A 12,641-nucleotide genomic window follows, 5' to 3' on the forward strand; every position below is an offset into this window, starting at 1 on the left:
GCGTAACAGCAAACATAGAGTAGCAATTGTTAACAAGACAATTGAGTCACATAAATATGACAATTGGCGATAATGTTCGGGGCAAAATGTTGTTTCTTCTGATAATAAAATGAACAGAAGAGAGCCGAGCCACCTTAACATCTGACCAGCAACGAGACACGAAGTCACGTATGGCCCCTCGGTGCGCGACCCGTTCAATAAGTGGCAGTAACGTCGAACAAATAAATGCTACACAACGTACCGTCCACGCAATCGCGTGCGAAACATTTGCGACAATGGCAATGAAACAAAAAAATTGTTACCAGGCCGGCAAACGGTTGAGTCGGAGAGGAGACGCGTCTCGCTGAACAATCCGGGCGGTCTTCGTGAGGTTCTGACCGAAAGAGAAAAGCTTTAGCACGTCGGTGCGGTCGAAGGTCAGCGTGAAAGGAGGCGCAGAGAGAGAGAGAGGCGAGAGAAGGGTGGTGTATAGGGAGAGAGATAAAGTAGTTTACGTGGGTTAATCTCTCTCTGACTATGGCTCGTGTTCACGTGGGACCCCCACCCCTCCCTCCTCCTCCTGCTGTATGTAAAGAGGAAGACGCGCGTCGGTGAATTGCAACTTCCTCAAAGTAAGGCAATTAAATAAATAACGAGGGTTGACCACCACCACCACTACTACCACGCACCCACCACCCACCCACAAACCTCCCCCCCCACCATTGCCAGCCCAAAGACGTGCCCTAGATTTAGCTGAGCAATCCGTATATTTGCAAGATTATAAGACGCACGGTTTTACCAACCCCAACCTCTGTATTTCGAAATTAAAATATGGAGGGGGAGGGGGGTGGGGCTGGTGCTTCTAATAATCCGATTCGCGTGTGTGTCTTTGTGTATGTGGGAAGATTCGTATGAACTTTGAGAGACACCGGGCCACACGCTTGCGAGATGCCTCTTACTCGCCACAACTTCTTATAACCCAAAGCAAACGTTGAGTCGGTCTGTGTGTGTATGGGGAAAATGTTTCAAAACCCTTTTGACACCCTGGGCGGGGGGGGGTGTGGTTGGGAACGCATTTTGAGGTGAGTCTTATTTTCCAGAACGTTTTATTATCCGAAAAAAATAACCGGTAGCGCTGTGGTGTCCGCTTTGGGTGGTGCCAGGGACAGAGCGGGCGAATTGGGGAAGTGATCTTTGGGGGGCCCGGGTGGGTGGCTGGGGTTCTATCTGGCGTTTGTTACTACTAGGAAGTCACCACTCACTATTTCCCCTTTGCGCATTCATTGCACATGTACAGCACTCGTGCTAATCCACTGCTGGATGAGGGCCTCTCCCTCGCCCCAGGGGGTTATAATCTACTCTGACCATACTTCACCACGCTGGTCAGTGAGTGCGCGCGGGTTGGAGAAAGCGAGGGGTGGGGGCAACACAGACGTATAGGCGCATACAAATACCGTACAACACTGTTGCTGCACTGCCTCTCTTTGCTGTTTATCACGTAGCAGCCGATAGCAACCTGTGTGTGCATGGCAGTCACCCGTCTAAAAGCACTGTCTAGGCTCAAACCCTGCTTAGTTTATGAATCTACAGTACAGTACTCATGTGGGCACCACCACCTCGGCCACATTTGCATCCCTTTTACTGATATTTACCTGAAAAATGCTCGTTTGAGACGGGGTTAGACCTCGGGAGGTTCTGAGCAGGCCCTTGTACGCGACACTGATCTTATTATCCGCATGGCCGGGAAATCGAACTCAGATTGGCCGGAATTGGCGTGCCACCCTAACACACACACACAGATTCACGTGGACAGACTGTTGCCACAGGATGGGGTAGTGTGGATGAGACCCACACACGGCCGCCGCCTTTGTCAACCTGGTGTACTTGATTGATCCCACCTTCGAGTCTTGGCCCAGAGGAAATCTGAACCACTACTTCCTGCAACAGGCGAATAAAAAACGTCAGAATTTACAGCCCTTTCGTCGATACGCCGCTGGATGAAGGCCTCGCCGTGTCGGTCATGTCGTTGTTTGACCATACTTCACCACGCTATGGTCAGATGGTCAGTGCAGATTAGTGAAAGAGCAGTGTAGAGGGGGCGGGCGGGGGGGTCATGACCGGGTCAGACAGCACTCGCCACTGATGTTGACCGTGACACGAGAATCGAAATCAGCGCGCCGGTTTCCAGCGCAGTGCGCTAAGCACTGCAGGATAACCCCTTGCACCCCGCTAGCTACCGGGTTACCATCGGCTATTGGTAATTGCCTCCTCTCTGACACAATGGGTAGTCCTCGTAAACATTGTGCACGGTACAACGTCGCATATACGACCATCACGCATCCGCCCCGACCAATTGACCACCAACACGCTTCCCGTTGCAATCTTTTTTGTGCGCGGCATTCAACTGGCGTGCGATCACCACCGATCTCGCTCACACAATCCGCATGTGCCACAGGCCCCGCGCGCCGGCGAATAGGACACGTGACGTTTTGTGCTCCGTGCGAAGTTGGTCAAACTCGGTGGACACTTGTCGGCAAAAGCGAGGGCATTTTTGTTTTGATTTTGAGGAACCCATAACGCCACGTTGATACAGTGTGAAACATACACTTGGCTGAGCTACGTTTCCTGTTAAAGATTTTTTTTGGTTGTGGCAGTTACGGTCGTGAGAGGGTGTTTTTGATGGACTGGGACTTTCATGTCAGCACAATTACCCCGTACTATATCCAGAATCTCTTCAAATGCACATCCTTGTTTCAGCGTGTTAACAGGGATCACCACCGGATACGCATTGTGTTAACATCGCCTCTAAATGTGACCGCATCTCAAGCTGCTGTGCAGATAAAGTGGATGCATTTCATCTTATAGCGGGAGGCAGTCGATAATACGAGGTGGGGATTCAAACGGACCATCTTAGAATTCGACAGCACGGATGGCTGTGGAAAGCGAGTCCCAGGGTGAGGGACAGCAAAGGAGAATGGGGCGAGTTCCCTCTAGGGAGCTTTGACGGACACGGTACAAAGGTAGAAATGTTAAAGTGTCGCCCTGCAATTCTGGTGCAGAGTGTAAATAGAAGGGCAGCCTTAGAGAGCCACTCTCGAAAGCAGGGGGTGTCAAACATACGGCCCGCTGGCCGGACCTGGTCACCCAAGCCTTTTCCTCCGACCCCCTGCATGTTATTATTTTGTACGACTTAGTTTAATTTACGTTCTTTTTTAAAAGTTTTTTTTACCGAAATGCAACCTTCATTTAAACCGAACATTGAAACGGAGGAGGGGATTTGGCACGCCCTGCCGCAAAAAAAAATCAACTCTCTTTTCCCGCGCTTTCGGATTTTGAATCGGTAAATTAAGACCGAATTGCTCTTTTCGTTTTCATGAGACTAACTGTGTGGCCCGCGGGAGGTGAGTTTGAATCCAAACCGGCCCGCTGCCAGATTGAGTTTGACAACCCCGATCTAGAGGGTACAGGACATTGGCCTACACAATTCCCGGACGTCTTCAAAGTGGTGGGAGTGCCCACACTTGACCCCAGCACACACCTCACCCTGCCGCTGGTCTGTGGTGCATGTCTTTATACTGCTGGGTGGACAGATAATTAAAATCGTAGTCAATTTTTTTTTACTTTCCACACCGGGAGATTGAATCGAACCGGCGACCTCCAAGCGTGCTGAAAGGGCACAGTTTCTGGAGACCCGGGTCAAAGCGCCAGATGACCTTTCTGATGTGAGGGGGGCCCTCGGACCTCGGATGCGAGGCACCCAGGGCAAAATAGTTAGAAAAATTATAGCCTTTTCAATTGTGTTTATTCTCAATGTGTCGTGTATATTGTCTTCACAGTACTATATTGTTTTTGAACGTCTTACTTATTGGGTCTGCAATGGCTTCCTTACTCGGGAAGTATCTCAAACAATACCCCCTTTTACTCGGTCACCTCGAGACGTACTCTCTGGGAGGAGGAGATTCAGCGTCAATAATAAATTATGAAAATGTGTGGCATGCCCAGGTGGCCGCATGCGGCAGTGACATCCCCCATTTGGTCTTCTTATCTTTCATGGCATGGGGTTACCCCCCCCCCGCACTCTCATTCTCACACTTCTGATGTGTAAAATTTTCGTGGTTTTCAATTTTGTGTCGCAACATTTTAACCACACAACTCATGCAAATCCCAGTTCTCATTTAACCCAGGAATTACCCGCCGAGTCTCCAGGACCCTTTTTTTTCTCAGGAGGGTCCCGCATACATTGAGATGTTTGGCAAATGGTCATTTTGAAAAAAGAAAAAAAAATGTTTGACTTTGTGTGGGAGGAAACTGGAGAAGCTGAAGAAACCCCATCGCGTACACAACAGGGGTCACACGCAACACCTGACAAGCCCTGGTGGTTGCCCAGCAAAGTACTCGCCAGGCTCAATGTTGCTTAGCCTCCGAGATCCGAGGACATTGGGCACGTTGATGGTGACTTGGCCGTACATGTACACAGTAAGTGTATTACTTCTACTCACTATTCATAAGTTACGCGAATTTAGTGAGCAATCTGCATGTGGGAGCACAGGGACACGTGTTACTCAGATGAAGTTCCATATGGGCGTCTTGTGTTCACTGGGGAGTAGAATTATATGCACAAAGACGCGTCACGCAGTGCATCTGCAGAGTAAATAATTTATCCTGGCGAGCCGTGGGAATTGACGCATGCTGCGATTATTTCGGGGTTAGTTCTGGTCTAGTGGCCAGAACACTCAGCCACTTTGGGCTAGAACAAGACCTCGTGACCCAATACTAAAGCAAACCTCCAGATCAATATCAAGGCTAGCGACTGCTCCTATCATTTGCCAACTGTCACTCGTTCATGAGCCAATGACGGCAAGGTAACTCTTGTGTGATTCCTCTTTAATATGGACCTTGTTCCAGTGGTTGGTTCAGTGATGCAGCAGATGATATACCATATTGCACCTGGATTGCATCAGATATCATTAGATATGTGAAGCAGGGTAGGGTTGAGCCTGGATAGTGCTCAGATGGGTTGACCATCATGTAAAATAGGTGTTATAGGCTGCCGGGCTATGTTGCTAGCAGAGGATAGTTTAGCAACATCCATTGTTCCACGTGTAATATGTTCCGTCTATGTTCCCCGCATTCACCAACCTGCCCTGACAAGCGTGGTGAAGTATGGTCAAATAACCCCCATGCCTTGCGTGGCATGGGGAGGCCTTCATCCAGCAGCAGATTAACAAAGGGCTATGTGGCATAGTGTATTATTATATCGTGTATATAGTGTATCATATATCATTATATAGTGTATCATTATCTGAAGGAAATCAATAAAGACTAAATCGGGTCATGGTATGTAAGATATGCACACAGTTATTGTCTATTACCAGGGTTCCAATGAAAAGCAGGAAGGATAACTCGGCTTACATGGCTACAAATGTATTCCATCAAATAAGCGTTTTCCAAAGTAGAATTATTTCTCTTTTAATTTACACTTAGTGCACCGTCTGCTGCGATTTACACAATGCTTGTACAGTACCGTGCCGATTCTACCTGTGGTTGGATGAAACGTGTCACATGTAGCTTATTTACACACAATTCTCATTCTCCGTGTCCTAAATGAAATGACTTTGACGCAACATTAACGATGAATAACACTTCCATCCTGTTCCAAAGCAGGAAAGGTTTTCGGGGAGTACGATGCACATGTGTGTCCGATCTATTACACAAAGTGCTCAAGTTTGAATTAATGGCACTCGTGGGAATTGGAAACAGGTAAAGTACATATACACAGGAACTCCTGTACTTACGAACAAGTTATCTTCCAGAGGTGTGTTCGTAAGTCGATTTATTCGAAATCCAACTTTACTCCTGTCGATTCCAAACATGTTGTATGGCATGTACACTAAACACGGGGAATGGTTTTAAAAGTTGTATAAACTCCTCCAGATGTAGATGTCACTGGTTCTTCGCGTTCTGCAGATGTAGGTGCCACTGGTTCTTCACGTTCTGTAGATGACACTGGTTCTTCATGTTCTGCAGATGTAGATGCCACTGGTTCTTCACGTTCTGCAGATGTAGATGACACTGGTTCTTCATGTTCTGCAGATGTAGGTGCCACTGGTTCTTCACGTTCTGCAGATGTAGATGACACTGGTTCTTCATGTTCTGCAGATGTAGATGCCACTGGTTCTTCATGTTCTGCAGATGTAGATGCCACTGGTTCTTCACGTTCTGCAGATGTAGGTGCCACTGGTTCTTCACGTTCTGCAGATGTAGGTGCCACCAACGCCATCTATTGCGCGGCAGTTGAACTTATGACTCGGTCCGAACAGGCAACTGGACATACGGACAGGTTTGTTCGTATCTCTTAAAGTTTCTAAGTCTAACGTTGATAAGTCGATGAGTCCCTGAATATAATCTTGAATTTCAGGTCACGCACTTTGCATGGGAGCAGTGGGGCAGACTCAATTTGCATTATCTGTGCCAAAAAAGCAAACACCTTTATGTTATGTCCCGGGGCTAATGGACAATGAGCTTCCCTGCCACGTGTCTGACAAAGGGGGACTTCATTAATACCAAGCTCAGCAGAAGATTCACTTTTGCAGGACGTGTCTATTCTTCCAAAGTCCGACTCTGAGACCCAGCAGTGTTAAAACCGATCCAGAGGCAGCCTGCTTATACAGACGCTCCTGTGACTGGTATTGGTAAAATGTTGACAGTATAAAAAAAAACAGGCTGCTGGAATAGCAGTGGATTGACAAAGGGTCTGAATTGAAATCAAACCATGCATTAAAAAGTTAATAACGGAACTTGGCATTTCAGCACGATGCGATTAACAGGGCATCCAATTATATTCACATTTTCCAAACAGTTCGTTAAGCACTAATCCACATAGATGTGAAATTGAAAGACTGCGGGAAAAACATATTTAACATTGACTCAAATTAGATATTTTCTCATGAGTTATTTTATGCTTTGAGTACTGTACAGTGTTAAAATGTTTGTGAGCGCACTGCTGGATGAAGGCCTTGCCACACCGTGTTGCACATGGACTATGGAGGCTGTGTGACCAGACTTAGACCACGCTGGCCATTGCTGGTTGGTGAAGTGGATTCTCAGGACCGGTTCAGATATCACTGGAGTTTAACCGTGACCAGGAATGAAACTCACTTGAGGCCAGGTTAATAGTGCAATGCCCTGAACACTGTGCCACCGCTCGCTCTGTAAAAGTATTAGCAGCAAACAATGATGCCCTTGTGTCGATGACTTTATTTGAATGTAAAAGTAAGTGGTGTCTCGTTGACTTCAATAAGGGTTATGGGGTGTTGTTCTTATTTTGTTTGGCGTTGAACAAAGAAAGCAACGTGGCTACGATTGTACGTTTAATGTTGTACGCCATTCCACGGCATCCAGGGCTGGTAGAAGTGTGGAGTTGTCCACTGGTTCTACCAGGGTACGCATGCAGTGCTCAAATAATTTACTTCTGTAAAGTGGTGGATTTCATCTGTAGATCACAATGCGCCTCTGTGAATGGAAAGCAGGAAATAAACACAACCTGCAGGGCAAATGGGTCAGTTGAAAGAGGTCAGTTTTCAAGACATCTCAAACAGATCTAACGATTCTGATCGTCTTATTAGCAAAGGCAAAGCGTTCCGAAGCTTGGGAGCTGCACTAGTAGAAGCCCGATCACCCCGGATGCTTTGAACCTCATCGCCGCATTGACAGTTTGGCGAGTACCTGGGATTTATTAGAAACTGGCAAGTGACGGTACAGACTGGACAGACAAAACAAGTCACTGTGATGCCCATAAGAAAAACTTTATTGCCTGACAGAAGCACAGAGTAATGACTGATGGCCGAGTAAAGAGACGCGGCGCAATTTCGATGTAGTATTTTTAAAGGGCGACCGCATCTCAAGACGGTGTGTGGAGAAACGGCGGCGACATGCAGAGGAAGACGGTGCTCTCTGTGACCTGGGAAACATCGCGTGCACGGCACGGAGTGGGTGAACTTTGAATTGTGCAGAGTAAACACAGGTTGAAGGCAATTTACTGCCCAATGATGTAATAATACAACACACACAATGTCGACTTCATGCAACTAATTTAGATACGTGACGTTTGCATCAAATTATTAAATACAAAGTTTGCACATTGCCGTATGAAGTTACTTAATGTAAACCGTTGAGTAACAACACACCCTTCAACATTCATTTAGTGATACGAAATAAACTAATTCACATTAAAAAGTAAAATCGTGAAATGTTTCTGATTAAAAACGCTCTTCGTCAGGCACGTTGCTACGTTGATTTCTCATCCCTGTCAACCCATTATCAGGAGTACCACTAGTACACTCACCACTACACTCACCACTACATACCTGCCAACCCCTTATCAGTGCCCTACCTTATGACAGACCAATTCAGACCTTATAAATGCCAACGTTCATCCTACAAAGCAGGGACGTGAGGTCAGGGGAGGCAGGGGAGGCAGAGCCTCATCTGTCATACTCCAATGAAAATAGCTGTTACAAAAAGTAAAAAAAAAGAATCATCAAATAAAATAAATATTAAGATTTTTCCACTGATCTGTGTTATAAATGTAATTTCTGTACGATTCCAATCATTTTCATAGTCAAAATCGCCAAATTTGCGAAGCTCCGCTGCAAATACAGGAAGAGACGAGAGGTGAGGCAGCGACGCGCTCAGCCTCCCCTCTGATTGCGCAACCCCTCAGTAGCTGGATGGAGCGCGGGCAATAAGCGCGTGCCTGCTACTATCTCAGTATGTCACCAATGTAATGTTTGTAGACCCCTTTATTTCATGTCTTCGCCTTCCATACTCCAGGTAACTTATTTTTTTGTTGTTGTTGCCCTATTGAAACGGCTGTGGCGACGTATGGACCTGAAAACTCAATTTCCCTGCAACAGGAATACGGGGTAAACCGTCTGGGTCGACAGCTTTGATTTCTCATCACCAACGTCAGCTCTTCCACCCGTTCTCGCCTCGTCTTCGTCCCGTCGCTTTGATCCCGAACCCGCCGTCAATAACGACCGTGGTCGAGACGCCGGCTCGCTCACGAGGTTCTCCCTCGCTTCGGCGAGCACCACGCTACGTGCGCCTCCTGCCGGCACACGCCGAGACCGAGAAGACACCACCTGACACCTTGCACTGAGAGACACGCGGCCATCACCACCACCACCATCACCACCATCGACCATGATGACCAGGGCTCGACAACTATAACAGCAAGAAGAGGCAGCTTTTCTGCGAAGACGTCTACGGTACTTCATGAATGATGTGAAAACATTTTTGGTCATTATTTCAAGAGCGACACACGCGCCGTGATTTGTAATTGCCGCATTACATTTCACCGGTGTGCTGTACTAGTATACTACACTATACAATACACTACTATACACTACACTATACACCACACACTAGTGCTGTACTAGTGACGAATTGGCAACGTTCTGTTTAGGTGACAACCCTCACTAGTTGGCTGTGTCGGGTGGTGGCGGATTTAACGACACATTTATATATTTACACGATCTAACCCCAAAAGAACCTCTTGTATTATGGAGTCAATGTGATTGATGATGGTGTCTCGAACTTGCGTGCGTTCTCGAAACAAAAGACATCACAATCTCTAAACCAAAGACTAAACTTTTCTTTTTTTACTATTGTTTTCTTGTTCATGTTTTTGTTTTTTTGTTTGTTGCGGTTGCACCCGATTCAAGAGCCGAATGGCTCACAGGGCTATACCTAATAATTGAACTTGAACCAAGCTAGGGCTTAGCTATCACAAATGATGGCCCAACGAAGTTGCTTATCATCATCATCACCACGTGGAACTGTATAGCAGCCAATACTCGAAACGCGTGATGTTTATTCTAAATGTGGAGGGGAAAACCGGTGGACCCGCAGAAAAAAATCCACGCGACCACGGGGAGACAGAGACACGCAAACTCCAAATCTACAGCAGCAGGCGTCAGGGTAGAGAATTGAACCCACGACCTCCTGCATACCAGGCGAGGTCGTTAACATCCCGTCACCGCGGCGCGCTGATCTCACGTGGTGGCCACGTGTTCCTTAGCTGTGCATCGATAGATCGATACATCGATTCTTAATTCCCGTGTTACATGTATCCAATCAATCGGCAGTGAACGAATTGCTTATTTCGATTCGCATGTTGTACCGTATGCGGTATAGGTTCACTTGCGAGATTAATTTACCGTACACTATTCGACACGTGCACTGTACTTCAATAACTCTCTAGCCCTTTGTCAATCCACTGCTGGATGAAGGCCTTCCCCATCTCGCACGATCCAACAAACACGCGCTCATTTGATCGCTCCATCTCCTCTGCGGAGGTGCTCTCTCCTACCACATCCCACGCCGTTCCTGCCGCTCCTCTAACAATTGTCGCCCATCCCATTAAAGCGTTTCAACCTTCCACGTTTATTGGGTGAAGAAGTGAAAGAATCAGGGGGGCGGGGCCGATGACGTGTCCCCCCAGGAGGCCTCGACTTTACAATCCCTAGCGCAGAGTGTCACTGAGCTGCCCCCTCCCCCCCCGTCTTGTTTACGCCATCGACTCTTTAACTCCACAATGCCCGCAATTGCGCAATCCGCCAGCCCGAGCACAAATAGACACCGGCCGCGGTGAGACCATACGGCTCCGTGGCGCAATGGATAGCGCATTGGACTTCTAGGTTTGGAAGGCAGACATTCAAAGGTTGCGGGTTCGAGTCCCGCCGGAGTCGTTGCTTGTATTTTATTATTTTATTCTCAACGCTTTCGCGATCCAAAACAAAACGCGCTTCCCAAGCGCTGCGAGACGCCCGCTGCGTTTGTGATACGCCCCGGGTGGCGAGGTGAGGGCTCAGGCGTTCGTGTCTCGTCTCCGTTCCACTTGTGTGGACTCTGACCGGTGTTTTATGTTTCCCGTGCTGTGAAAGAGAGGGCGAGGGAGGGAGGAGGGTCCCCACGTGTTCGGCAAGGGGCACCCCGCCCAGAGAATTATTCTCGGCTGGGTTGTTGCCGTAACGCACGCACGCCGATAGTCGGCGCCACGTGGTCTCGGGGTCTGTAGAGTCGTGCTGATGCTGCTGCTGCTTGGTCGATGATATGAATAAATGTGGGTTTTTTGGGGGGAGGAGTTAGATCGCGTAAATGTGTTTCGTTAAACCCGCCACCACCCGACACATCCAATTAGTAAGGTTCGTCGCTTAAACAAAACGTGTCAATTCGTGTGTTCACACAAATTGGTACGTTTTGTAGTGTTTACTTCAGCACACCGGTTGTGTGTCGGGGAGTAAAAGTCACGAGCCATTTACAATTCGAGTGTTAGGACGTTTCGCTGATGATTACGACTGGCGTCATCGGGCGATTAGCCAGAACACGCATCAAACTGCTGCTTCGTCTGTTTGAGTGATCCCCCAAATCTCGACGAGTGGGTGAGTGTGAGCGGGTTTTGAGTGGGTTGTGTGCGGCAAGATTGAGGACGAGAGGCACCATAGTATATTTGGTGGAGTCGGCAGCAGTTACAGTATTAGTCCCGAGTCAGAATCAATCATCGTCCCCCATCCTAGTTATTATTAACTCAGATGGTTTACCCAGGAGGGTCTTGCTAAGTTTTCGCAGTTATAGTGCCACGTCTAATACCAATTTAGTCATTTGCAGATACAGTATTTTATCATTGGGATGTTTTGCCAATATAGTTCCAGTTACGTTGTATGTTAATTTGGCTTTTTTGGGCTTACGAAAGGAAAACCGAGAACTCGGAGGATATCTGAGTGCCCGGAAGAAAACCCAAGTTGAATTAGGCCAGAACATACAAGGGGGAGAACATTCAAATTACACACGGAAAGACACTCCTGCTCTGAGGCACAAGCGTTGCCACTGCACCACCATGCCACCCAAAAAATAAGTTTACGAATGCTCTCATAATCATCATAACAATTTTATGCATCCAAATTGTATCGTCATCCGTGACCAATGCTACCACTATCAAAAACAATCTGTCATTACCATAGTCCTCCAATGTCACCGTTTGGTAGTATCAAAATAGTTTTTGTATCATCACGCACCAATGTCAACACTCTCATCACTCCATCATCATCACTCCGTTGACATCGACGTTTGATAAATCCAAGATGTATTGTCATCGTGAATCCGGCATTATTACTTCCCACCAATACCACCGTTAATTCATCCTCATCATCCATTCTATTAATCAGTCATTATATATTTAACTTCAGTAACAAAATTGTATCGTTATCATAAAACCCTCATCATCAACATCGTCATAAAACACCACCACTATCATCAGCAGCAGCAGTTACTCGCCAGCTCATCGTCAGGGATTGAAATAAAAAACCCTCACCATGTCACCAGCATCGCGCGACCCTGCGTTGTAAAATAATCCGCTAAGCACCTTCGCCCGAGATGGTTTCATCTTTCCAGTTCCTCGACGGACACGTTCAGTACCTTGGCTACCACGCGGTACTTATTCTTGGCAATCGGCCAGCGTTCCTTTCCAGCCACCTACCCTGCCCAAGCATACTTTTCAGTTTGAGTTGACTCACAGATGCACCACCTGTGCCAAGCTTGCTACGTTTTATCCTCCGGGCGCTCCGCTCATTGTTGTGAGCGTCGCTCCTCTGCCCTCCGTT

The 12,641-nt window shown here is 47.4% G+C and overlaps 1 protein-coding gene and 1 non-coding gene across 2 annotated transcripts in view; one reads left to right on the top strand and one right to left on the bottom strand.

The window, feature by feature from the left end:
• Positions 1-472, bottom strand: part of LOC144937842 (guanine nucleotide exchange factor VAV3-like) — a 44,426-nt gene extending 43,954 nt beyond the window's left edge. The window contains exon 1 of the mRNA XM_078865359.1: positions 303-472. The gene's annotated coding sequence lies outside the window, so the exon portion shown is untranslated. The remainder of the gene's footprint in view (positions 1-302) is intronic.
• A 10,169-nt stretch (positions 473-10,641) lies between these two features.
• On the top strand, positions 10,642-10,730 carry TRNAR-UCU (transfer RNA arginine (anticodon UCU)). The gene is given in 2 exon segments: positions 10,642-10,678; positions 10,695-10,730. It is a non-coding gene; the product is annotated as a tRNA-Arg (tRNA).
• Positions 10,731-12,641: the final 1,911 nt, after the last annotated feature.

The sequence above is a fragment of the Lampetra fluviatilis genome, chromosome 20 (assembly GCF_964198595.1).
Source record: "Lampetra fluviatilis chromosome 20, kcLamFluv1.1, whole genome shotgun sequence".
In the NCBI taxonomy this organism is placed as follows: Eukaryota; Metazoa; Chordata; class Hyperoartia; order Petromyzontiformes; family Petromyzontidae; genus Lampetra; species Lampetra fluviatilis.